This window comes from Crocuta crocuta, unplaced genomic scaffold (assembly GCF_008692635.1).
Source record: "Crocuta crocuta isolate KB4526 unplaced genomic scaffold, BGI_CrCroc_1.0 scaffold218, whole genome shotgun sequence".
Lineage (NCBI taxonomy): Eukaryota > Metazoa > Chordata > Mammalia > Carnivora > Hyaenidae > Crocuta > Crocuta crocuta.
In genome coordinates, this window is record NW_027533170.1 from 8,896,511 (window position 1) to 8,924,086 (window position 27,576).

The following is a 27,576-nucleotide window of genomic DNA, read 5'->3' on the forward strand; positions in this document are numbered from 1 at the left end:
TAAATTTCCCTACATTTATATATATTCCCTATATATATATATGTATACATATATATATATATAATAGGTATGTAAATTTAGAAAGGTTTTCTTCATCATGGATTAACTTTCATCATATGAGATGTCCCTCTTTTTAAGGCACATTTGTTTGATATTTATACAACAACAATTTTCTTTGGTTGATGTTTACATGATCTATATTTTTCTATCATTTTACTTTCAACATTCCTGCCTCCTTATTTATCTTTAAAAATTTTTTTTAATGTTTATTTTTGAGAGAGAGAGAGACAGAGTACAATCAGGAGAGGGGCAGAGAGGGAAGACAGCTAGATTATTTTACTACTGTTTTTAGTTGTTATCCTGATCACAACATGTATCTTTGATTTATTAAAGTCTTTAAAAAATTTTTTTTAATGTTTATTTTTGAGAGAGACACACACACACACACACACACACACACACACACACATACACACACACAGAGTGCGAGGTGGGGAGGGGCAGAGAGAGAGACACACACACACAGAATTGGAAGCAGCCTCCAGGCTCTGACAGCTCAGAGCCTAATGCAGGGCTCGAACTCAGGGACTGCAATACCATAACCTGAGCCGAAGTTGGACACTCAACAGACTGAGCCACTCAGGCACCTCTGCTCATATATTATGTTTAGCTGATTTTAACAAGGGTGCCAAGACCCTTCAATGGGGGAAAGAATAATTTCTTCAATGAACAATACTGGGACAAATAAATCTCCACATGTAAAAGAATGAAGTTGGACCCTTACTTCACACTAATACACAAATATTAGCCCAAAATGGATCAAACACCTAAATATAAGAATTAACGTTGAAAGTTTTTGTGACCTTGAAGTAAGCAGCCGTTTCTTAGATATGACACCTAAGGCACAAGCTACCAGAGAAAACAGACAAATTGGACTCAATCAAAATTAAAAACTTTTTACTTTGTCTTTTTTTTAACGTAGGCTTCATGCCCAGGATAGATCCCAGCAGGAAACCCAGCATGCAGTTTGGACCCTGAGATCAGGGCCAGAGCCTTGACATATCTTTTTTTTTTTTTTTTTTTTAAGAAAATAGCAAGTGTTGGTGAAGATGCAGAGACACTGGAGCCCTTGTACACTGCTGGTGGGAATGGTTGCCACAGGACCCAGAAATTCCAAACCCAGGGATATCCCTAAAAGAACTGAAGAGAGAGATGCAAACAGATTCTTGGACACCAGTTCAGAGGAGCATTATTCACAACAGCCAAAAGGTGGAAGCGGCTCAAATGTCCATCAATGGATGAGTGGACAAATTATAGTGTATGTATGTACACACACACACACATATGCACAATGAACTATTAGCCATAAAAAGCCATAAAAAGGATGAAGTACATGCCACAATGTGGATGATCCTTGAAAACATCACGCTAAGTGAAAGAAGACGAAAGTTTACATAATTTGTATGAATCCATTTACATAGGACTATATAGGTATATCCACAGATGGAACACAGATAAGTATCTTCCAGGGGCTGGAGGGAAGGGTGGAATGAGGAGTGACTATTTAATGGGCAGGGGTTTGCTTTTTGGGGTGATAAAAGCTTTTTAGAACTGGATAGAGGTGGTCGTTATACAACACTGTGAATGTACTAAGTGCCATTATTCACTTTAAAGTTAACTTTAAAGTGGTTAACTTTATGTTCTGTGAATTTCTTCTCAATCAGAAAGAAGTAATGTATCTTTTCCCCTAATTGCTCTGAAGTTTTTTCTTTTTTCTTTTTCTTTTTTAAGTTTTACTATGACATATCTTGGAGTGTTGTCCTTGAATTTGTGGTTTGATGTCTTTTGTCAGTTTTGGAAAATTCTCAGCCATATTCTCTTCAAATATTGCTTCTGCCTCAATCTATCTCCTTTCCTGTCATAGAATTTCCTTCCTGAATTACATGTATGTTAGATTCTTTTTCATCATCATCTAAATTCTCTTGTGACCTATTTTTGTTATTTTCCTTCTCTTTTTCCTTTAGGGCTTCAGATTGAATATTTTCTCCTGACCTGTTTTCCAGTTCACAAATCCTTTCTTCAGTGATATTTAAATTGATGTTAAACCATCTATGGCATTGCTACTTTCTGTCCTCACATTCCATTTACTTTTTTTTTCCTTTTTTGCTGCTTCCATTTATTTCTGAAATTATCCATCTTATTAATCAGTTTCCTGAATATAACTGAAGTTATTTTAAAGTCTATAGTATTTCTGACATTTGTATTTCTATGCATCTACTATTCTTTGTTTTTCCTGTTTGTTGGGTGTTTGGTCTTCTGGTATATCTGTATTTTTGATGGCTTGTTGGACAGTACATATGAAAACTGCAGAGATCATCTGAGGCTGTTGCTGGTGGTATTCTCCTCTGGAAGATTTTCTATTGGGAAGGGACATATCAGCTTTAGGCTATGGGCATATCCTTCAATCCAATTAGAAATTAAGCAGATTCAAAGTTAGGCTTCAGTCTTTGAGAAGGTTAGTCAAATTCTGGTTCAACCTCTATCTAGTTCAAGGGTATAGGCTTTTGGGGATCCTGGTGGAAAGCCTAGGGTGCTTAACAGGGCTCATTGTTCTTGGTGGGCTCTGACCTCCAAGGTTAATGTCTTACAAGTCCAATAAGACAAGACTACCTGAGCCTCCTCAGTCATTCACCCCCACATTCTGGTCACTTCTCAGCCATTGTTTATGAATTGGCAAACACCTCAAAAAGAAAAGTAGTGTTGAACATTGGGTTCGTATCACCATATTTCCCTTTCCTCTGTGCTCTTGGCTCCTCAAACTCTTGCCACATTAATAGCTCTTCAATGTCTTAAGACAGAATGTTAAAAAATATGCTTTCTCCTGATTCTCTGTTGGTGCTTGGTATGATGTATGAACTACAAAAGCTAGTATAACATTACCAGAAGCAGAATGTGACCAACTTATTATCGATGGCTCAGAGCCCCCATTCATGTGGCTTAAAGTCTTTCAAAAGTTTTCTTCAGAATCCTTAAATTGATTAATGCCAGTAAAAAATAAAAGAGATTTTATAATTCCCTGAAAAATGTAAGTACTTTATTTTTTTTCCAAAAACTTTTAATGTTTATTTTTGAGAGAGAGACAGAAAGACAGACAGTGAGTGGGAAAGGGTCAGAGAGAGAGGGAGACATAGAATTTGAAGCAGGCTCCAGGCTTTGAGCTGTCAGCACAGAGCCAACATGGGGCTTGAACTCATGAACCATAAGATCATGACCTGGGCTGAAGTCAGATGCTTAACTGACTGAGCCACCCAGGAGCCCCAGTACTTTGATTATTATGGTGTCCTATTTGTTGTTTTATGTCTTTCTTCCCTAATTAGACCATAAATTTATGGGTACAATTCAGATGTATTTTATCTGTCTTTTCATATTATGCTAGCAAATACTCCATAGAATTGAAGTGATTAGGATACATACTACCCCGATCACATCACTAATTTGTGTCCAGATAGTTTTAACTCAGAACTCCCCTAGCATGACATAAAGAGGGATTTTGCACTAAGAAACAGACAAGAGGGGCGCTTGACTGGCTCAGTCGGAAGAACATGTGACTCTTGGTCATGAGGTTGAGCCCCACGCTGAGTGTAGAGATTACTAAAAAATGGTATAAACTTGAAAAAGGAAACAGGAAAGAAGCTAGAAATTAACCACCAATTGCTATTTCTGTGTATCATTGGTTTTGGTAGTTATACGGTCTTTGTAAAGATTATAAAGACTTAAAACAATTGAAATGTCCATCAATTGAGAACTGATTCAATATACAACGCATCTGCCAATATTGAAGGGAATGAGGCAGACAGATCCATAGGCACCAATGCGGAATAATCTCTAAATGCTGGGCAAGAAGAAAATTAGGGTCCAATATTCTTGTTGTTGTTTTTTTTTTTTAAATGTTTTATTTATTTCTAGGAGAGAGAGAGATAGAGACAGTGTGAGCAGGGGAGGGTCAGAGAGAGAGGGAGTCACAGACTGAAACAGGCTCCAGGCTCTGAGCTGGCAGTCAGCGCAGAGCCCGACGTGGGGTTCGAACCCACGAACTGCGAGATCATGACCTAAGCGAAAGTCGGACGCTTAACCGACTAAGCCACCCAGGCGCCCCTAGGGTCCAATATTCTTTTCTGGCACACCTATTGCTTCCTATATTCTTGGTCTCAAACGGTGTTAAGTACATGTTTTCTGATTCCATTCTTTTTTTTTTTTAATTTCTTAATGTTTATTTATTTTGAGAGACAGAGACAGAGACAGAGGATGAGCATGAGCAGTGGAGGGGCAGAGAGAGAGAGAGGGAGACAGAATCTGAAGCAGGCTCCAGGCTGAGCTGTCAGCATAGAGCCCAATGCGGCGCTCAAACCCATGAACCGCAAGATCATGACCTGAGCTGAAGTCAGACGCTTAACCGACTGAACCACCCAGGCGCCCCCTTCTGATTCCATTCTAGCAAAGAGCAAATGGAAGCCTGTCAAAGCATTTCAAAATGCTTTGAAACTGCAAGCTTTTGTGAGAAGAAATTTTAGACAAATTTAAGGGAATTATTGATGCAGTTGCAAAAAGGGAACAGAAAATTGTGGAGTAGAGCCATTTAGGAGAAACTTGCAAGGTTAAGATGAAGACAGGAAGCATTCACAAAAGCACAAGTTCTAATTGCTTACAAATGTAACTGTTAGAACATCCTGTGACAGTGTGAAGTCTATAGATTTCTGGACTTAAATGGTATAAAGTTTTCTTCAATGATGTTACATTTATTCTTAAAATACCTGATGCTAGGGGTGCCTGGATGGCTCAGTTGGTTAAGTGTCCGGCTTCGGCTCAGGTCATGATCTCACGGTTTGTGAGTTCAAGCCCCACGTCAGGCTCTCTGCTGACAGCTTGGAGCATGGAGCCTGGTTCACATTCTGTGTGTGTGTCTCTCTCTGCGCCTCCCCTGCTTACACTGTATGTCTCTCTCTCTACAATAAACAAACATTAAAAAAGAAAAAAATACCCGGTGCTAATTTGTTGCTGTGGATAACCATATTCCCACTGTCCTCTGCAGCCCTCTTCTGTAGATATGAGGTAGGGACTCTTCTGTTTGGCAGAAAGCCTGAACAATATCTTTTTTTTGTTTTTTAACCTTTGGGCTAAAGGAAATTTAATAAGATCAGTGACCAATTGGTAACTTGTTCTAAAACTATGTGCAGAAGAGGTTTTGTTGGGGAAGGATGATGTGTATATTATGCTAACAATTATAAAGGTGTGTATGAAAAAATATGCACGTATATGCAAAAAATCTCTCTGCAAGTGCCCATGAAATACCTAGGCAACACAGATTGCTGGGAGAAGGCCGAGGACCACATCAGGGAGATGTACCTTCACCTTATACCTTTTTGTACTATTTTGACTTTTTTTTTTTTTACCATTTACATATTATTCAGGAAATAATTTAAGATGATTTTTAAGTACAAGAAAAAGGGTTGAAGGGGGAAAAATTTTTTAATTCCTATATAATTTCACAACAATACTGCAAGACAGATGTGTTATTCTTATTTCAGAGAGAGGAAAACGGATGCTCAGAGATGAAATAACTACCTCAAAATCATAAAGCTAGAGGTAGAATCCAGGTAAAGCGGAATCCAAAGCAAAGGCATCTTTCAGTTTTATACTCTTAAATGTTTATTTATGTATGTTGAGAGAGAGAAAGAGAATGAGTACGAGGAGGTAGAGAGAGAGGGAGAGATAAAGTCCCAAGCAGGCTCCATGCTCAGCGCAAAGCCTGACTCAGGGTTCCATCCCATAAACCGTGACATCATGACCTGAGACAAAATCAAAAGTCAATGCTTAACTGACTGAATCACTGAGGTGCCCTACAATTTTATACTTTTAACACGTAAATACCTTGGATGGTAGTTATGATCAAACTGCAAAAAAAATTAACATTTAATTACATTTAGTTGATATATTTAACTAATAAAACTCAAATTCCCTAGATGCAACCCTATTGATCAATTTAAGTTTTTTAAAATATTTATTTATTTTTTGAGAGAGAGAGAGGCAGAGAGGGAGGCACAGAATCCGAAGCGGTGAGCTGAAATTGGACACTTAACCGACTGCGCCACCCAGGCACCCAACCATTCAAGTCTTTTTCTGCTGTGTAAGAAATGGCTATAGTAAGTGACAAGGTATGCTTTTTCTAATGCACTCAAAATTCAACTAAAATTCAAAACCTTTCCAAGGACTTTACAAAGGTGTTTGTAACAACGTTGATTTAAAAGAAAAACTCCCACAATGTTGCTTCTCTTTCTTTTCCAGAAATTTCAAAAAGATTACACCAGTGAAGACAGACAAGTTTCCGTCAACCCTCAGAGCTATTAGCAACAGACCAGCCTGATAACTGAAGCACCTGGCAAATTATAAGGATTACTCTCACTACGGAAACCTCTTTATGTTCCTATAATTAATGTTACAGTAAAATCTACAAAACCATACCTTGCACCTTCTTAAAGAAATTAGACAACGTTCAAATCTTTATCCTGAGACATCAAGAATTCCCTTGGAGTGAGGCTGGGGTGGGGGTGGGGTGTCTCCTAGCCCCCTCCCGAGGGTCCTTGTGCTATCATCTCTAGCCCACTCCTCTGGCTGCAGGCCTATCTCCAGATCAGGCAGATATATTTGCTCCTAAGTGGCGGAAGCTTTGTTTTATCACTATGCCTTAGGCTTAACGGTGACTGCAGCCTAGTGAAAGTGATAAATGACTAGAATTTTCACATAAAGCTTTCTTCTTCTAAAACAGGAACTGGTGCTTGAGGCAAGACAGCCTTTCCAAGAATCTTTTCAAAAGGCTGCGGAAGTTCTCCTCTGGACCTGGGACCTCTGTAGCCTCCGGGAAGAGGAGTGTGTGCGGGCTGAACAGGAGGGGAAAGGCAGGGGTGCCTGGCGGACCCAAACAGCGAACAAAAGACCACTAGTCCCGAGACCTCGGCGGGGCCCTCCCCGGGCTGGAGGATGCCTGCGCAAGGCTCTCCCTTTGTCACCACCGGGAGGCGCTTTTTAGGGATCAGTGCTTTTCACACAGGGAAGGAGGCGACAGATATTCCTGGGGGACACTAAGTGCCAGGCGCTCGCACGAACCCCGTTCTTACTCTCCCGGCTCTGTGTGGCTGCTGCTGTGACCTGTACTCCTCGGGCAAGGCGTTGCGGCTGGAGGCAGCGACATGACTGACCCGGTCAGGAGGCGGGCCAGCCCAGGTTCACCGCCCAGCTGCCCGACCGCTTGGAACGCGGTGCCGATCGCGTCAGTGTCACCGCCCATGAGTTGCCTGCTTTGTGTGTTTCCGTCATCCGGCTGGCAGAGTCGGTGAGGCAACGCAGACCGGCAACTGAGAGTCCGCTTTTGCCCCGAGCGTAGCAGGGCCGGGCCTCCACCGGAAGCTCCGTTCTCCGTGCGCCACGGCTGTGAACCTCCTCACTGTCCCGGGCTGTCTGTGCGGACTCCCAGCTGAGGAGGACTCCAGCCCGAAGCCCAGTGCCACGTGGTAGCCCGAGTGCCAAGGGCACTTAGGCCTGTCAGCAGTAAATGCCGTTTGAAGAGTGCGGGGGACTCTGCCTGCTGCTCCGCAGCAGGAGCGCCTGCCCCGTGGTGACAAGACTCTGACGTTCCCGCAGTTATTTGCGGTTTCTCGTCCCACGTGTCGGCCCTGCGCTGTCATCTGAGTGATTTTTCAAATGTCATCTGGACTATGCTTTCGTTTTCGCCTCTATAAACCTCCCAACCCCTCAGATGCAGCTCCCCTCTACTGTAGTTAGGATACACGGGTCACCAGAAGCTAGGTGCTGCAAACTTGGCCTTTCTGGGTCTGACGAAAAGTAAATCATGCATTTGAATTCTGAAAGACCCTTCACCTTCCACCTGTCTAGGCCGCTCTTGTTTCAGCCGTGTGTGGTGTGCGGTGTGTGGTGATGAGGAAAGAAGCCTTCCGAACGGAGGGGTCAGGTCAGGGTCACCTCGGGCTGAGGGCCCTACATCTGCCTCTACACCCTGAGCTTAGGGGTGGCCTCCGCAGGAAAGGGCGCCATCTTGAGGCCGAGGGCAGGGACTGAGGGTAAGAGAACCAGACAAGACCAACATATGCTTTCCTCAAAAGGAACTTTTATGAAAAGCTTGAAGGTAAAGGAAACAAGAGTAAGGGAACTCTATATTTGTTTTGCAGATTTACTGATTTCTCTTTAGTTTCCTGGAGTCCCCCTCAGTGACTGGCCAGGTTGTTGCCACCAATTCTGCACACCCATCCTGGGCATCTTTTCATCACCTGGGCGTGCTTTTACCCCTCATTCTCCTCAGCCTGCACTTGGGTTTGGTGGCCACCCTGGCTCTTGTGACCTCTTCCTGCCTTTTCAACACTTTTAGTAAAGACAGTGCCCCCCTTCCCCACCTTCCCGCCGCCAGCTGTCTGCTGATACACTGGTGCAGGGCTCCTGTACGGGTACAGGTGCTCTCCTGTGCTGGGTGAATTCTCCCTAGATATCTCCTTACCCATGGGCTTCTAGAATCTTCTCATCATCATTGACCCTATGGTTTCCAGCCTATTTCTTGCTTGCTGGCTTGTTTGCTAAAGCAGGTTCTGCTAAGCCGGCACCTCTACCTACTCTCTTTAGTGACCCTATTATTTAAAATTTTAGGTGCCAGTCTGCATCAAATTCACATTTTCCAAAATGCGTGAGCCTCCATACAGCTGCCCATTGGAAAAGCCGCACCTCTCTCACCTGTTTGTGTCCTTGACCTCAGCTGTCACACTTCTCAGCCCTTCCTACCACTGAGCATTGTGCAAAGGGCCCGTGGTCAGGATGCCCCATGACCTGCCCTGCCACTTGCTGAGCTTCTCTGAGGGGCAAAACAGAATGGGGTTTAAGAACACAACCTTGTAAGTTATTGGAGTTCTCCAAACTTGTTTCCTTGTCTGTAAAATGGGGGTTAACAAAAGGGTTGTTGCAAGGATTAGAGTTAATGTGTGAAATGCTTAAAAGAGTGCCTACCATATAGAAGCACTAGATGTTGGCTATTATTGTGATTAATCATCAACTTTAGAGTGTGTGTATACACACAGGTATACAGAAAGAGAACGTGCGTGCATGCACTAGCTCACCCTCAAATAATTCCCTCTGTTCACGGCCCTGCTTCTTCCCTGAACCTTAGAATTCCTTGAGTGAGTACCATGCACACGTTCACAAAGGCTGTTCCAACGGTCTCAGGGTTGGGAGGTGGCCGGAGGTCAGGAACACTGCCCCTGGGCTATCTCAGTTTCTTTCTGACTCTGCCAGGTAATAGGTGAGCGATCTCCGGCCAAGTTTCTAGATATTCTCTGAGTCTCTTCATTTGCAGAAGAGGAAAGGAACTATCCCTTCTCTGATTGGGATATTGCCAAGATAAAGATAATCATGTGTGTACACCACTCAGCACGGTGCCTGCCACACCCCAGGAGATCTGGAGCTGCTAGTTTGCTCCAGCCCAGCTTCACAGCACAGATCTGGAATGGTAGTTTCTATCTCAATGGATTCTCTGTTCTATTTGTTGCCATTAGGTTCTATTCATAATCGAATATTTTGTAGATAAAAAGTCAAAGAACCGTCAGGATCTTTTCTCAACTATTTAAAAAGCCTACAGTTGGGAACTAGGCTAGCAGTTCTATGTAACATTCTTTAAGCATATCTTAATATAGTATTTAAGTAAATGGTCTAATTTCTACATAATTATTGCACTGAACTGTCTTTTTTGTTTTTTAAGGTGTTTAAATAAGCTCGGCTAATTCAAGACACTAGCCACTTGTGCATCAGAGTGTTTGAATTTAGTAGCTTACAGCATTATTTATGAAGGAAAAATATATAAATATGAAGTACCTCATGTTGAATGTTATTGTACTGTATTTTTAATGTAACAGTGCAGATCTTGTTAGACACATGAATGTGTATAATCATGTTAAATGCAAATAAAAATAAAATTGGTTCATAAAAAAAATAAAAAAAATAAAAAATAAAAAGCCTACAGTTACAATCTAGCCAGTTGAAGAGAAATTAGATTTAATCCCATGGGGTTTTAGTGGTATAAATGCCTGAAGCCATCAGGCAGGATTAGGGAGCTGCTTTCCTGTGGATGCTCTTTGGACTGTAGACTGTATTCTTAGCCGCTTTTGTCTGTTATAAACACTGAGTCTTCCTTGAAATAAAACTCCTGAGAAACACTTTTTATCTTTGGTATGTGTAGAAAACAAAAAGTAAAAACAACCTATGTCTTAAGGATTAACAAAGTTTTCCAAGAAGGGCTTAAAACTGAAATAGCAACCTGTTCCAGAGTAATTTCTGGTCATTTTCTAATTTTTAAAGTACTAAGCAAGAAATGACTCAACTTCATACACTGCTTCTATTCATAAAGCTGATTTCCCTGTTGGTAGCGCTGGGACTATGAAGAAATATGCAATTGCCTTTGGATTGTTATTCAAACTTTGGTTCTAAGGAACCAAAGCTCATATAAAGGATAACATGGGCAAACATGTGCACACAAACACAACACACTGCCTTCAGAGTTACGGAGATGATGACTAGTTGGAACATAAAAACTTAATGATGCCAGTTAAACTTCAAAGCCATAAAATGGTAGGTTCAAATTGCAATGGCTGATGACAAATCTTCCCTAAGACTGATGGAAAGCTCCATCCTGTTAATTCACTCATTTCATTTCTTAGCTCTTGTAACAATTCTGTATTTGGCCCTGAAAGGCACCTACTATTTACAAAAAGTCTTGACCTCTGCTAGGGCTTGAAGCAATGTGAAGAGGGTGAAAGCACATTAATAGAGACAGTAGCATTGTCATTAAACACTCCTACATCTCCTGCTTATTAAGGAAAATCACATCTCACCATAAAGGAAGGAGAGCAAAGGGAACAAACTAGGTTAATTTTTACTGGAATAAAGTGAGGTGGAGAGGAGTATTTCCTACTAATTTATGAAAATACTACTAGAAGAAAAAAGTATTTTGTAGGTATTGAGGAAGAAGCCAGCCTCAACACAGCCTGCTCTAGAGAATAAGGTCAAACACTCAGGTAAATTCTCTAGCATACAGAGTCTGCTGAAAGTATGAGAAGAGCCACTGAGCCAGTGAATCTCAAGGGATAGGATGTAATAAATAACCTCTGCAGCTTCTACAAATCCTTTAACTACTCATGCACCTAACAAGAGAGCCCCAGAATACATACAGCAAAAACTGACACAGTTGAAGGGAGAAACTGACAATTCAACAATAATCACTGGAATCTTCAATACTCCACTTTCAATAACAGAATAGCTAGATTGAAGATAAAAGAGGAACAAGAAGATCTGAACAACACTATTAAACAACTAGACCTAACAGATATCTATGGAGCACCCCACCCTATAGCAGAATATATATTTTTCTCAAGTGAATATGGAACATTCTCCAAGATAGACCATATGTTAGGTCATAAAATAAGCCTCAATATATTTAAAATGACTGAAATCATACAAAGTATGTTCCCAACCACAATGTAATGAAATTAGAAATCTATAAGATAAGAAAATTTGGGTAATTCACAAATATCTGGTATTTAAAAAACATACTCCCCTAAAAAACCAATGAGTCAAAAGGGAAATCACAGGGAAACTAGAAAAAAAAATCTGGGATAAATGATATAAAAACCAGAACATACCAAATCCTATGGATGAACAAAATTGTGCTTAAATGAAAACTTATAGCTGTAAATAATTATATTAATAAAGAAGAAAGATCTGAAGTTTTTCCACTTTAAGAGAGAAAAAAAGAGAAAGAAAAAACTAGGTCCAAACCAAGCAGAAACAGAAAATAACAAAGATCTGAGTAAAAATTAATGAAATAGGCAAATTAATGAAATCAAAAGTAAGTTCTCTGACAAGGTCAAAATTTGTAAACCTTTAGCTAGATTGACCAGGCCAAAAAGAAAGGAAAACTCAAGTTACTAAAATTAGATATTAAAGAGGGGATGCTACTACCAACATTGCAGGAATAAAAAAGGATACAAGGGAACCTTACAGACAATCTCATATGCCAATAAGTAAAATAACACTGATGAAATGGACAAATTCCTACAGAGATGCGACTGTAGGAACTGACTTAACCAGAAATAGAAAAGACCCATAACAAGTAAAGACAGTGAGCCAGTAATCAAAAAACTTCCCATAAGGAAAAGTTCAGAGCCAGATGGCTTCACTGGTGAGTTTTACTAAACAAATGAGAATTATCATCAATCCTTTTTTTTTTTTTTAATATTTTTTAATTTATTTCTAGGAGAGAGAGAGAGAGAGACAGCGTGAGCAGGGAAGGGTCAGAGAGAGAGGGAGATACAGACTCTGAAATAGGCTCCAGGCTCTGAGCTGGCAGTCAGCACGGAGCCTGACGCGGGGCTCGAACCCAAGAACCGCGAGATCATGACCTAAGCGAAAGTCGGATGCTTAGCCGACTAAGCCACCCAGGCGCCCCATCATCAATCCTTCTTAAACTCTCAAAAAACAGCGGAGGAGGAAACACTTCATAAATCATTACATGAGGTCAGCAGTATAGATATTAAAGCCAGAGAAAGAGATCACAAGACAATTATAGATCAATACCTCTTAAGAATACAGAGGTATAAATTCTCAGCAAATACCACCAAAGTAAATTCTGCAACATATAAAAACATAATCCTATTGTGACCACTTGCCTGGGGATTTATCCCAAGAAGGCAAGGTTGGCTCAACATATGAAAATTGATCAATGTAATATATCCTATTAATGCAAAAAAGGACAAAACCTATACAATTATCACAATAGGCATAGAAAAAGCATTTGACAAAATCCAAAACTCATGATAAAAACACTCAACAAGCTAGAAACAGAGAGGAACTTTTTCAACCCAATAAAGGGCATCTATGACAATTCCACAGCTAACATCAAACTCAATGGTGATAGTCTGAAAACTTTCCCCCCCAGATACGGAACAACACATGGTTGTCTGCTTGCACCACTTCTATTCAACATTTCCACTAATGGAGGGGCTAGCCAGGGACAATTAAGCAAGAAAATGAAATAAAATGCATTCAGATCAGAAAGAATGTTAAATTATCTTTATTTGCAGATGACATGACCTCTTATAAAGAAAATCCTAAGGCATCCACTAAAAGACTATTAGAGCTAGTAAATGAGTTCAACAAGGTTGCAAGAAAAAAAAAATCAATGTACAAAAATCCATCATGTTTCTATAGAAATTAAATAAATAGAAAGACATCCTCTCTTCATGGATTAAAAGACTTAATATTGGTGGGATGACACTACTACCTAAAACAATCTGCAGATTTAGCGTAATTCTGATCAAAATCTCAGTTGGCATTTTTGCAGAGATTGAGAAACTGATCCTAAGATTCATATGGAAATGCAAGGGGCCTTGGAGAGCCAAAACAACCTTGAAAAAGAACAAAGTTGGAGGACTCACACTTCCCAATTTAAAACACTTAGTACAACAGGCAGAGAAGGACAGATACCATATGTTTGCACATATAGGAGGATCAGAAGGAACTTAACGGAGGACCGTGGGGGAGAAGAAGGGGGAAATAGTGGGCGAGAGGGAGGGAGGCAAACCANGACTTGTGGGACTGAGCAGTGGGTGTTATAGGGAAACCAACTTGACAATAAACTATTTAAAAAAAAATAAGGAGACTAACTCCCCCCACACACACACACAAAAACACTTCGTACAAAACAACAGCAATCACTATCATGTGATACTGACACAAGGACAGAAATGGAGACCAATGGAACAGAACTGAGAGTCCAGACATAAACTCATATATTATGCTTAACTGCTTTTTGATAAGGGTACCAAGACCACTCCATAGGGGAAAGAATAATTTTTTTACAACAAATGGTACTGGTACAAATGGATAGCCACATGTGAAAGAATGAAGTTGGACCCCTACCTCACACGAAAGATAAATTTTAACTTGAAATGGGTCAAAGACCCAAATATAAGAACTAAACTATAAGACTTTTGTTAAATTTTTGTCATCTTGAATTAGGCAGTGATTTCACAGATATGATACCTAAAACACAAACCAAAGAAAAAGCTGGACAAATTGGACCCCATCAAAATGAAACACCTATACTTTGAAAGATACTATTAAGAAAGTGAACAATAGGATAAAATATTTGCAAATCACAGATATGATAAGAGCCTGATAATCTGGAATACATAAAGAGCTCTTACAACTTAACCACAAAAAGACAATCCAACTGGGAAAAAAATGGGCAAAGGACTCAAACAGACCTTTCTCTAAAGACATTTAAGTGGTCAACAAGCACATGAAAAGCTGCCCGACACCAGCAGTCATTAGGGAAATGCAAATCAAAAGCAAGTCAAAATACAAATAACAAGATGCCATTTTGTACCCACTAGAAATGGCTAAAATATTTAAAAAGCATAATAATAATAATAATAATAGTAATAAGTGCTAGTGAGGATATAGAGAAATTAGAACCCTTGTACACCGCTGGTGGGTTATCCACTGCTGTGGATAACAGGCTGGCAGTTTTTCAACAAGTTCTAGAGTTGCCATATGACCCAGCAATTCCACTCCCAGGGACAGACCCGAGACAACTTTTCGTTCTTTTCAGAAACCTGTACAAAAGGTAGAAACAACCTAAATGTCTATCACAGGACAAACAAGATGTGGTCTATTTATCCATACAATGGAATATTATTCAGCCAGAAAGAAAGGATGAGTAGTGATTCAACTTCCAAGAACTTGCAAATGTTACACTAAGTGCAAGAAGGCAGACAAGAGGCTACACACTATACAATTCTATTTATAGGAAATGTCCAGAATGGGTAAATTCATAGACAGAGAGTGGATTAGCGGTTTCCAGGCTGGCAGGGTGAGCGGTGACTGTTAATGGGTAGAGGGCTTCTCTTGGTGGCGGGGGTGATGAAAATGCTCTAGAAATAGACAGCTGTGATGGTTGCATCACAAAAGGACAAATTTTATGGCATGTGAATTATATCTCAACAAAAAAAGATAAAATCTTCAACCTCTAACCAATTTGAGAATGACTGCTTTCGTGAACCCATTACTGATGGGATCAAATTCTGAAGGGAATGTGGGAGTAAATTCTCATCCCTCAGTATGCTGACACAAGGGGTTCGGGATTCCCTGCTCAGGATGTTTATGCATACTGATAATCCTTTAAGCATAGGATTCGGCAGAACATAAAATACTTTAACATTCTCCTTGTCAATACAGCGAAGAAGAATTCATTTCCACTTGTAAAACTGCTCTCCTCCAACTTTTAAGATTTTGCTGCTTTTAAAAGGTTACTGTACAAACTAGGTAGAAAAACACCCTGGACAGATACAACTTATTACAAATTGGTGTGTATTTTGGAAAATTTTCCATAGACTCGTTCCTTCATCCCACGAGTATTTATTGAGCACTTACTATGTGCAAAAAGCACTCTACTAGGCATGGGGGTGGAGGGGATATAGAGGCACGCGACACAGCTAAATGTCCCTGCGGTTGTGGGGCTGATGTTCTCGTGGAGCAAGAGATTATCAGAGAGGACGGTGACCTTGAAGCCAGTCTAAGGGAGTAACTCCACTGAGTGCCTGGTGGACAGTACCACACAGGACGTGCTCGTGCTCTGGTGGTATTCGGGCGCCAGGAGGCACCAGTGTGGAAATGCCAATAGGAGAAGTGTCACTGTTCTCCTGCGGGGGAGCCGTGAGCACAGTTTCTCTGTGAAACACACACAAATGAGACTGGGGTACATGATCTCCAGGTCGGCCTTCCGAACACAGGTGGGTGAATAATACTCAACGGCACGGTCTTTTTATTTTATTACTTATTTATTTTAATACAAAGCTTTGGCATTAGCAATTTTATGAAAAAATAAAATGTACTAAAAATAAACGCTTGTGTGGCATGATTGGTAAATGATGCACAAAAATAGGTTCTTTTTTCCTTCAAGGCAATCAGTCAGAAAGCAGTTTTTTTTTTCTTCTTCAAAACCACTCTACCCTGTAGAATAGAAGGGGGAAAAAAGACAGAGGTCAAGAATTAGTTAAAAGGGAGTGGCCAATATTTTAAAATAATAGAGAAAGTGATCTTAACTGAAGGGTGGGCTGGGGCTGTCCCCCACCATTTCCCAGACCCATTTGGGGAAGTCAGTAAGCCATTAGCATTTTCCTGAACTCAGCAGCTTCAGATCTGTGGTCAAGTGGCTCAGTCACCTTAGAAGTGTGTTAGTCCGCCCAAAAGGAATACAGGGAAAAGCACAGGCTAATCAGCATCTAGCTTAAAAATGCAGGGATAAATGTCATACAATTCTTAACTTTTCCTGGTTTGAGTGCCTGTTCTCAGTGCTGAGTGTCCTGAAATCTGTAGCTGTCTCTTTAAAACAGGATCCCCCTTTATACCTCAGACAAGAGTGTCTACATTTAGTGTGAAATAAAATTTGCAGAGTGTAGACTTCTGGGATGTGTGGCTCTCTCCCGGGACTTCCCCAGACTGTGTGCGCGCAGGTGTCCCTAAAACCAGTGTCTGCCGGGGTCTTGGGAAGCCCCTGGCCTGCCCTGGGGCGGTCGCCGCCCCTCAGCAGCCTGGCTTTGTGGGATGGCCGGCCCTAGCTTCCCGAGGCCTCTCGCAGCTGGTTCCCTTCCTCGGCTCCCAATCTGGTCTCCAGCCATGCTCTCTCTTCTCTCGGCTCAGTTCTACACCCACACTTGGAACTATTCCCTCTCTGGATGCCACACAACTGTCCAGCGTCCCTGGCTTTCCTCTCCCCCCCGGGCTCTGCAGTCACTGAACCTCCAGCCTCCAGTCGCTCCCACGCCAAAGCAACTTGTAAGGAAACATCTCTGTGCTGAAAGGCCTTAGCATCACCTGCTGTTTACAAGGACACAGTCCAGATTCTGTGGCTAGCCTACTGCCACCACCGCTCCCAGCAGGTGCACCAAGCCCATCGCTCCCTGACCCGGCTCTGCTTTGTCCTCTTTGTGCCCTATTTATGCCTGGCCTGGTTCCTGGCGGGTTCTCTCCAGGAAGCACCAGGGAGGGGGCGGCAGGTCCCCTGTGTCAGTTTGACAGGGAGAGGCCCTGCCATCCCTCCAACTGGTGCCTAAGGCTGAACACTGCGCCCTGCACAGTAGGGCGGGGCCTGGCACCCAGGGAGGGTTGCCGGTGGGGTGCCACAGGAAGGCCGCTCACCGCCTCACACAGAGCTCTGTACTGGACTGTCCACTGCAGTCCCTCCTAAGATCACATTCCTATTTTATACAATTTCCTCAGAAAAGTCAAGTATTAGGAGAACTTTCAATAGGTGAGTCAAGATTTTTAAACTTTATTTTGCTCTTCTAAGAAACTATAAGCTAATGTAGCTATAAAATTAAAGGTACTTATGGGGGGGAGAAAAGCAAGGGAGTCCAATCAGGGGTCCCCAGTGCCTTTCCCTTTCTTCGTGCCATCACATTTCTAGAAAACCCACTGTGTTCTCTTCCACCACATTATTTCTAGCCTTAAATGGCTCACTGGAGCAGTCAAAGACCAGCAGTGTGAAGGAAAGAGGCGGGCCCAGAAATACTGGGCTTGAACCCCAGGCCCTCTTCCTATGGCATTTCTCAGGGGTCATGCAGTCCTTCTGGGCCTTGCTTAGGTTATTTTGTATACATATCTCAGGCTCAGAGTGGCTGAGAGGAGAAAGAGGTGGATTCATTTTCACACTGGGGGCAAGTTCAAATCTTTGCTGGCATTGCTACAAGGAAGGCAGTCACGGAAAAACAAACAGTTGAGGATGGGTGCCAGTGTAAGCAAAAGGTATTCGGCTGAGAACCAGAAATCCAAAATTCTTTAGATCCGTGTTTCTCAAACTGCAGGCTGCAAACTATTACTGGACTGTAAAATCAATGTGGGAGTTCATGACCAGTATTAACACCACCACCAGTACAGAGAGCAGATCAGAGATTACTGCGTTAAGGGAAGTGCCTGTGAAACTTGTTTCAATTGTACACGTGCGAATGAATACATGTCACAATATAAAATGTAGTTCTTGTGGCAGGTGGTAAAAAAAAATTTTTTTTAGAAATAGTTTTGATATCAAGGTTCTAAAAGAGGTAGCAGGCCAGTATGGCACACAATACCTCTTCCTGGGCTCTGATCCCTCCTAGGAAAGGACCATTTAGGACAGACAACTGAAGAGGAACTCTCAGAACTGGAAGGAACCTCAGACTTGTGCCTGATGCAGGGCCTGCCTCTGAACAGTGCCCGCCCTGTGGTTTCTGGCCGCACAAGCAGGCCCTGGCAATCCACCAGCTCTCAAGGCATCCCATGTCATGGACGGGCACTGCCAATCAGCAGGAAGTTCTTCCCTGTATTAGGTGGCACTCCACCCCTCCTCTGTGGATGCCTCCAGAGCTCCTGAACTATGTTGTAAGCCCCCTCCGTATGCGCCGGTTAGTATCACGGGACTATCGTGAGTGGCACAGGGGCAGCCTGGGTAGAAAAAGAGCCCCACTCAGGAGTAAGCTCTTGGGAGGCCCTCAGTAAACAGCACTAGTCTCATCTGTGGGAGCCCTTCAAATACTTGGAGACATCCCTTACATGGCCCTCATCTTTGCCCTTCTAGGCCAACATCCCAAGACATCAACAATGATTACATTCTCAGATCCTTTTATTTTGAAATACGTCAATGTTCCTCTTAGAGTGTGAGTAGAATAATTCAGAAATACTGAAAAGAGAGTCAGACAGACAGAAACATCCATTCCTCTGATCTGGCTCATACATGTCTACCACTGCACCTCCGAGCAGCCAGCTCACCAGAAGTACTGGTGGGGACACCCCGAGCCTGCTGCAGAGCAGGCATCCTGGCCTCGGGCTGGGCTATAGGATTCTATACTTGCTCCAGTTATTCTACAACACTGACCACGTCACATTCACCTCCTCCGGCTCAGATGGTTTTGAATTTTGAATGTCTGGACTATACTCCCGGGCAGCTCCTCGGGCATGGGTTCTACAAATCAGAATCCAGGAGCTGAGAAAGGGCTGTGGAGGATACTTAGCTGGACCTCCCATTCAGCTCAGATCCTCCTGTGTCATCTACCTTATCTCACAGCTTATTCCTCCAACAACACTCAAAACACTATCTTTTCTTATGTTGAGGGAAAAACAGTCTGGTACAGATAAAAGCTGGTAAATGTTGGGATTTAACAAGGTTTTCTGAATAATGGAGCAGAGCAGCACACGTCCTTTGGGGACTGGAGTTCACTACCCTTGCTCACTGAGGTATTAGGAAACAGGTATGAGAAGATAATATAAATGAATATATTTGCCTTACATTTATTTGCTTCTTTGACTACTATCCTGTTTATATTTATGAAGCCTCAACACTCCACTAGTTTCATTTGTAGTGTTAAAAAATTAAAGCACAATTAGTCACGACTGAGTACTTAAATGGGATTTTGTACAGCAGAAGGGGGGTGACGTCAGATCTGTGGAGTTCTGACTGACCACAGAGTTCAGGCAATGGCGTAAGCCCTGGGTCACTGTGCAGAACGTGGTGAGGGAGGAGGGCGTGCTTTTGCCCCCAGCAGGGCAGGAATCCATGCATGGCAGCCAGGCCTGGGCCCATGTGGGTTGCACATGCCTGCCCGTACACATGGCCCACACGGCTTCATCTTGCCCACAGGGTTTCTTCCAGTGACTAGACTGGGTCAAAGTTTTGCTGAAATCATGACACACAAGTTCAGTGTGACACTGTCAGAAGGGTAAACTATAATAGTAGGTACTATGAATAGAGGTGAATTTTACTATCAACTTCCAGACAAATCACTAACATGTGAGAAGATGGAATCTCTTTATATAGAAGACTATCTTACAAATGAATGAGGTTCTAGAAAATTACAACAGCAATTAAACTGAAAAGGCAATCCCATTTTGGCTGTAAGTTTTTGGTATAGGATAGATTTCAAAGAATTCATTAATGAAGAGTAATTATAAATTTATTTGCTAAAATAAACTTTTCTTTGGAATTAAAATCACATAGGAATTTATAAAGCAACATTCTTGGGAAGAAGACATTGAGTAAGAGTGACTATCATCTCTCTTTTACCTTCCACAATTAAAATGGCCTTTAAAATATTAAGTAATTCATGTTATATTAAAAAATCAACACATAAAAGCACAATAGGAAAGAAAACATCACCCACAATTTTACTACATTAAGATAATCACAATTAATATTTTGGTGGCCATTCTTTCATGCACCTGTATGTGTGCGTGTGCACACACACATACACACACACACACACACACTCTCTCTCTCTCTCTCTCTAAATGGGGATCATGAAAATCGTCCTTCAGAGTAGTTCTGACTGAAGGCACAGAAATAATACTTGAATGAACAATTGCAGTATCAACCTTCTACAAAGGCTTATGAGAAAAGGGTCGGCCTAAGACATGGATCTAAGATCTATGCTTAGACTGAGTCATGCAGGCAATTATGCGTGGAACTGAAATATTATGGCCCCAGGTACTTTGATTTCTAAAAGGGAACACATTTAGTGAGGCTTCTCTAAAATATCTGATGCATGAACTGAGCATTTGGGAGATCCTGAGTGGCAGCAAGGTGACCATTAAATCAGTTCATGATTCTCTAAAAGTGCCCAGAGTCCCTCTATATCTTGTGATTGGTTTTTGTTCATTTGTGAAAGTTTTAAGAAGCGAGTTTATATCCCCATCGCCTCTGATGGGGTCAGTATGAGAGTAAGCAAAAGAGGTGACTGCAGGTGAAATAACTCTTTCCCTCCAAACTGAGGTTTGAATCACAGGCTCACTGGGCTCCTATGATTCTACAGTTTCATGGAAGAAAATTAAATTCATTTGCCAAATGATAAAGGCAGATGGCCATCTCATTAACAGAACTTTGAAAGAATCTCAGTGGAACTGTTAAGCTAACATTTATTGAGCACTTGTTATGTACCAGGCACTGTGCTAAGCACTTTATATGCGAATTCACACAACCTAGGGTATGCTCCTACCATTAATTCTTGTTTTCTCTATGACTAAAATGATAAACACAGATAAACAGAGCTGCCCAGGTCTCCCAAGCAAAAATGGAAGAGCAGGGATTTCCATTTCCAAAAATGGAAATACAGGTTGTGTCTGACTCCAGGGCCTGAGCAACTCACATTGTGCTACGTTGAAGTAAAACTGCATCAGGTGGGTTGGCCTGTTGGATGAGTGGCCGTGATTACTTGCCTGAAGGCTGAAGAATGCCATCCCACCATGGCATCCTCCTAACGTGTGTCAGGGATGCCAAAGGGCCCTTCTTACAAGTGTCTCGGCAACACATCAGGTTAGAGATAATAAAATGATGTCATTGTAAGTGGAGGTTACTTGCCCATTTGTTTCTACAGCTGGACAATGGGTGTTCAATTAAATCAACTACATGAGCTTCGCTGGTTATGAATCAGTTAAAATGCCAGGACCTAAGTGAGTGTGGAGAGCATGTGAATTTCACCTGTACCAATTTAGGTTCCTACTTGGGCTGTGTCCTAGGGCTACTCTCATCTCAGATTCGTTTTCATAGATACTGGTAAAAAAAAAAGGACTAAAGAATAACTTATAATGCCCTAAATTTAAAAGACCAACAAAACCAAAAAAACCTTTCCCTTTATCTTACCCCCGTGGAAAGCTACTCTTGGAAAATCACTGGATCCAAATGGACCTTAACAGTCATCTAGCCCAATTTTGCCTACTCTGAACAACCTCTGACCTCTAGCAGCCCCGCCAAGTAACATGCAGCTTCTTCCTGCGCTCCTCGTCCTGGGCAAACCAGCTCATGGGGGAAGGAGCCTGATCGATGTTCCTGTACGGAGGTGAAACTTGCCTTCCTGTGACCTACCCCTTCGGTCCTCATTTTGCCCCATGGAAATACCGTTTATGCTTATTTTCTTTGTCCCCTGACAGTCTTCCTACTCTGGAAACAGTGGCTCTTCCTGATTGCTTCTTTCTTGCAGGCTAGACATCCAAGTCACTGTCCCTTGACCGCGGGCCAGGGTGCCAGTGTTCCACCAAAAGCTAAGTACGTAAGAATCCACGTCAAGTCTGGTGAGCACACAGTAAAGTGGGATTTTCCTGTCAATGATCAGGACATAGACATTCTTTGCACCCTCTGACTGTGCTGGTTCCCCCAGCGTTTGCATTACACCGCTGCTGCACTCTAAGCATGTGGCTAATGAAAGCCCTTAGATCTTTTCTCGAGTGAGCTGTTGTTGCTGAGCAAGGTGACCTCCTGATCCGTGTTACTGACTAAAAATATATGGTCATGAAATAAAGTTATTTTGCTAGGTAGGACCTCATCAGGATCAGTATGAAACTGGTGGAAGCCAAATTTCACCATCTTTATGAAAATTACAGATTTTCTTGGGGTCATCTGGCACATGCAATCCAAAAAATAATTTGTTACTTACTCATTAGCATTCAAGCTAGCTGTGGCTCTGATGATCATGTAGCAGAGTGTGAGAGCACTGAGGAGGCCAAAACTGGCAATAATAAACCATTCTTCTGTTGACAAAGGAAAGGGAGGAAATCACTCTGGGGAGAAGGCTTAAGTCAAATCGATGTCAACATTTCCCTCAAATGCAACGAAGCAGACGTCAACGGAGGTGTAAGCCAAGACTGGCCCAAGGAAGTGAAGCAGGAGGAGGTTTGCCAGAGAGCTACTAACTGGAGAAGGTTAGTGGAAGTAGTGGTGAAAAGCTGCAAGGGAGAAAGGAAAGCATGGCCCAAACATTTCTTCCAGTTAAGGTCCTGAGGTTTGTGAAGAGTGTGGCCACCAAAAAGTGTGCAGCAGGAATAATGCATGTAAAATTGCACGTGGACACAGAGTTTTAAATGGCTACTTTAGATGACAGTAAAGTGGACCAGCCATACTTCTATAACCTTTCCTTCTTCATTTTGTCACTTCTGCACGGTTGTGCCACTCATACGGAGTAGAGGTCCCAAAGGTCCTGTGGGTACTCCATGCAGTCCGCGAGCTGGCCTTCTGTGGCATTCGGGTCTACCTTCTTTTCTCTTAGGCACAGGTTTACTTACAGTCTTTATTTACAAAGGACATCTTACTGGCTCTCTCCTGGGAAGGACTACCCTTCATGCTCCCGCCGGCGGGAGGCAAGTACCGGCTGCTCTGGCTGTGTCGAGCACAAGTAGGAAGGGAAGGTGACTCGCAAGGTACCTGGCCCATCAAAGAGTTGAGAAAAACCTCTGAAACACAGAACTCTAGGGTTTTTATCTAGTCTCTCTCTAGACCCAGGAAGTCAGTTAACAGTTTCCCTTCTTTTCAAAGTCTGTATCATCAGGGTAACGTTCCCAAAGCACTATTTACTGAGAACCTCAAAAACAACCTGAGAACTAATCTATAAGGTATTTCTTAGCGTATACACTCACTGGGGCCACTTTAACAAGGTGGTACAGCAAAGCCCCCTCTGTACCTACAATAACGCAGAGAGAAGACATTTATACTTGGAACACCAAAGCTGTGTATAATGTGAGGGTTTCTCAGTCTGGTTTCCATGAATCCTACAAATGTGCAAAACTATGTGCGCATAGGGATTTTTCTAGAAAAAGGTTATACTTTCACTGGATTTTAAAGATGGTGATCTTCAAAAGGTTAAGAACTGTTCTTCAGGATGCCAGGATGATGAGTTTGTTCTAGAAGTGTTTCTTGGCCATCTTGATTTGTATTGTTACAATGCTTAGGAATCTCTTTTGTTTTCGGTTAACAGTGCAGCCACTGCTTCTTGGATGACAAATTCCTCATCAGTACAGTGAATTTATAAGGTTTTAATTTCAGTCCAAATGAACATTTAAGAACCCACACAATATCCACCATTTTTACCTGCGTGTATTTTAAGTTAGGAAAAATGTGTACTGGCATTTGAAAAAACTCAGAGATGACTGCTCATCAGTATCAAGAAGCTTAACACAGAGTTCTTTATCTTTTTCTTCTTAGAGACCTTTGTACACGTTAAGCAGACTAACCTGTGGAACTTCAGTGCTGTCTGTGGTTCTGCATACAGAACATAGCATCCATAGATGTATGGCATGTCAGTATAAAAGCTAGTAACCAAACAAAGCAGACACCATCACAATGCCCAGGGGGTCCAGCAGTCTGCTGTGGCCAGGACCCCGGTGTGTATTTAGCACAGTGCCTTGCACGGTGGGTGCTGAGCGAGCACACTGTAGCTGGTACGGCACTACAGAGCTTTGAGGGCAAAAGAGAGGGAGCTTTGGTTTCATTTAACCACATGAGCATATTTATTCACATGTGTAAATTCTGCTAATGGGGACTGAAGTGATAAATGAAGTAACATTTTTTTTTATCATCAGAATGGAAGATTCTGAAAGGACAGTTCTATATAATATATAATGGGATCAGAACTCAATGTAGTAGTAGGTGCTCAATAAATGTCGATCAATGAAGGACCTACAGAAAATCATTTAAGAAACAAGGAAGCTTTGTTTTCTTTATTGCTACTAGATTGTTTTTTAAAAGTCTACACTATAAAACCTGAAAACATGAAAATCTGTTAGAACACATCACGGGGGAAAATGGTAAGAAATGAGTCAAGCCGTATCAAAGAACTGTCTTCCTTATTTTGTAACTGAATGAAGTCTCCCTAAGATCAGACAGAAGCTAGAACAAAACCTGGGAAATCATTTGCTACTCCTAAGTTTTGGTTGCTTAAAAACATGTGTACTTCACTTGAACAGACCGCACGAGTCTCACTATGGGAAGGGCAAATCTTTTGCAACAGCTTTAACTGGGCTATGGACCCCCCAGTTAAGCAGTGCCCCGTCAGCTTTAGGGCTCGAAGCTATAGGCAAGCAACAGCACATATGGAAAAGGCAGCACCAGAGTGGTGGCGAGGAAGATGGCGAAGGGCTGTTAGATGAAAGATCACATGGAGGACGGGACTGGAGGAGACAGCTGGCTTGTTACATGGTGAATGTCCGCACGGCCCACACACACGCCTGCCAGCCCATTCACACAATCCTGAGGCATGGCCATCAGAACCCTCGGAGCACCGTTCTTCTTCCCGCCAACGGCACAGCAGTCACGACGTTCATAACCAGCAAGAGCATTTTTCAAGGCAGACTACCCTCTGGCTTTTCTCCCACCTCGTGTACCATGACACCAAAGACGGAAGTGCCAAGACACCAACGTCACAGGAAGCATCAAATAAAGTGAGCAGCAGCCGGCTCAAGTTGCCCTTGGACCAAGTGGTCCATTTGTGTGTTCAAATCTGCACTAGCATTTCACTTGGCTGCCAGCGGTATAGGACCAGAGCGCGCTGGCGCTCACAGTCACACGACACAACTGAGTTGAGGCCCTCTGTCACATCCCGGCATGACCCTTAAAAATGCCCATCTGCAAGGCAATCATTTCAAAACTGGCGACTAAGACAAGCCTCTCAACAACTACTTGTCAAATGGAAGCGATTCCCATTTATTATATACAAATACACAAGCTCCTTATTGTAAACAAAGTTTTGCCCTTCCAAGTACCTGTTTCTTGGTTACAGACTAACCCACCAGACCGGGTGACTGCCTCAACTGTGCTCCGGAGCCATCAACGCACACCAGACAGCAGTAAATGTGCCCTGTGCCTGGGCACGGGGCCCCACTTACTTGTTACTGCAATGTTGATCTCTCCCGTTCTAGGAGTGAGCTCCCCATCCTGAGGAAGAGGTGAGATCCCCGAAGTTCGCAGTGGCTCCAGGCCAAGGGAGTTGTCACTGGCAAGGTCACCTAGGGCTGATCTCCGGTTAACTGCTTGGGTTCTGGTGAGCCTTTCCATATCAAATGCTACGTTATCAGTACATGGCAAATTTGGCTGCAAAACATTTCCAGATTAAGAGTACTTATAAGAATAACAAATCTTTTAAAAAATTCTAAATGTTTGATACTCTGTTGAAAAGACTTGAAATTTTTTTGTGTGGTTTCCTCTCATTTCTTTCCCCACTTACCCTTTCTCACCCACGAGTTTTTCTGTAACAGAAACAGATGACTTCTTCTCAGAAATGGCAAAAAAGAAAACTAAAATCCACTGTAGAACTGAGAAAAACGGATACGTCATCTTTATGAAGAAATGATAACCTTTGGTGGACATGGCTCCTGGGCAGAGGAGTTGTTCAATACCATTATTACACAGCTGACAAACATTAAAATGTATCGCTTTGGCTCTTCCATCAATGTTGAGGGAGAGCAGACAACATAAAATACTGCTTTCATCCTATTAACTTCTCTGTAATGCCTCATTTATCTGGCAGGCAGGTTTTAAATGTCTCCTACCTTTAAAGACAAGGGAAGTACACAACCAGGAGCAGATCAACCCTGAAAAGACCTTGAACTGTGAGAAAGGGATCTGTTCCACAATCTAAGCATCTAACCCTGAAGGAGAGCTATAGAGCTGCCTTGGGGCCAAAGCCTGCCAACTAAGATCCGGATACGAGAGTCTTCTGATGTAACAGTTTGGATACTTGGTTTCCCTAGCAACCTTCAGTTCCTGTAGCAGACAGCATGTCAGGAGCAGAGCTGGGAAGGATGGCTGAGAGCTCAAGTACAGAGAAGTGACAGCTGACCAAACCCAGAATACTGGCTTCCCGGGAAGGAGAACGCTGTTCTAGATCACCCCAGAACCCAAGTACAAAAGGTTACAGCGCAGTGTAATAACTGACGCTTGTAATGACACCCACTCAGAAGAGATTTATTATAGCCTTTACATTTAAAGTCATGGTAGCTTATAATAGATTTTAGAACGGTGTTCATTAAGAACAGAAGGGAAAAGTATTAGCACTTCAAAAAATAGAACTTAAAAAACAAAACAAAGCAAACCACCACCAAGGCTAGAGGCAATGAAAGGAGGGAAGTTAATCCTTTGCGAAGTATCTGCCACATGCCAGGTATTATGGCAGATGCTCTATGTTAAACCCCTCAAAAGGGGGTGAGCTTTTTTCCCCAGGGGACATCTGGCAATGTCTGGGACATCCTGATTGTGTGGCTGGTGTGTCGTGCTACTAGCACTTAGGAGTAGCCAGGGAGGCTGCTAGACACCGTACAGTGCACAGGATGGCCCCCACCTGATGGAATTATCTGGTCCAAAGTGTCAGCAGTGCTGAGGTAGAGGAACCCTATGCTAAACGACGTCACAGACATGATCACTGCAGATGGGAAGATACATGGGGGCATCACCGACCAACTTCACTGCTAACTGTCGTCTGATAGTGTATTCCGAATACGACTGCTTGGATGTGCGTTGGGCTGCAAAGCTAAAATGAGGAATTCGTTTGGTGGGCCAAACTAAACTTTTGGTTCTGTATGGAAATCATTCATCCACTCTTTCTTGAGACCAGAGAGTATTTTGTTTTCCTCCAAAAAGCATTCATTGTGGATATATACTTCTCTTAAGGAAGTCTCCAA

At 42.4% G+C, this 27,576-nt stretch overlaps 1 protein-coding gene across 2 annotated transcripts in view; it reads right to left on the reverse strand.

The window, feature by feature from the left end:
- TBC1D9B (TBC1 domain family member 9B) overlaps window positions 1–25,866 on the reverse strand; it is a 100,353-nt gene extending 74,487 nt beyond the window's left edge. For both annotated transcript variants that reach the window (XM_077746315.1, XM_077746314.1), the window contains exon 1: window positions 25,786–25,866. The gene's annotated coding sequence lies outside the window, so the exon portion shown is untranslated. The remainder of the gene's footprint in view (window positions 1–25,785) is intronic.
- Between the last annotated feature and the right edge of the window lie 1,710 nt (window positions 25,867–27,576).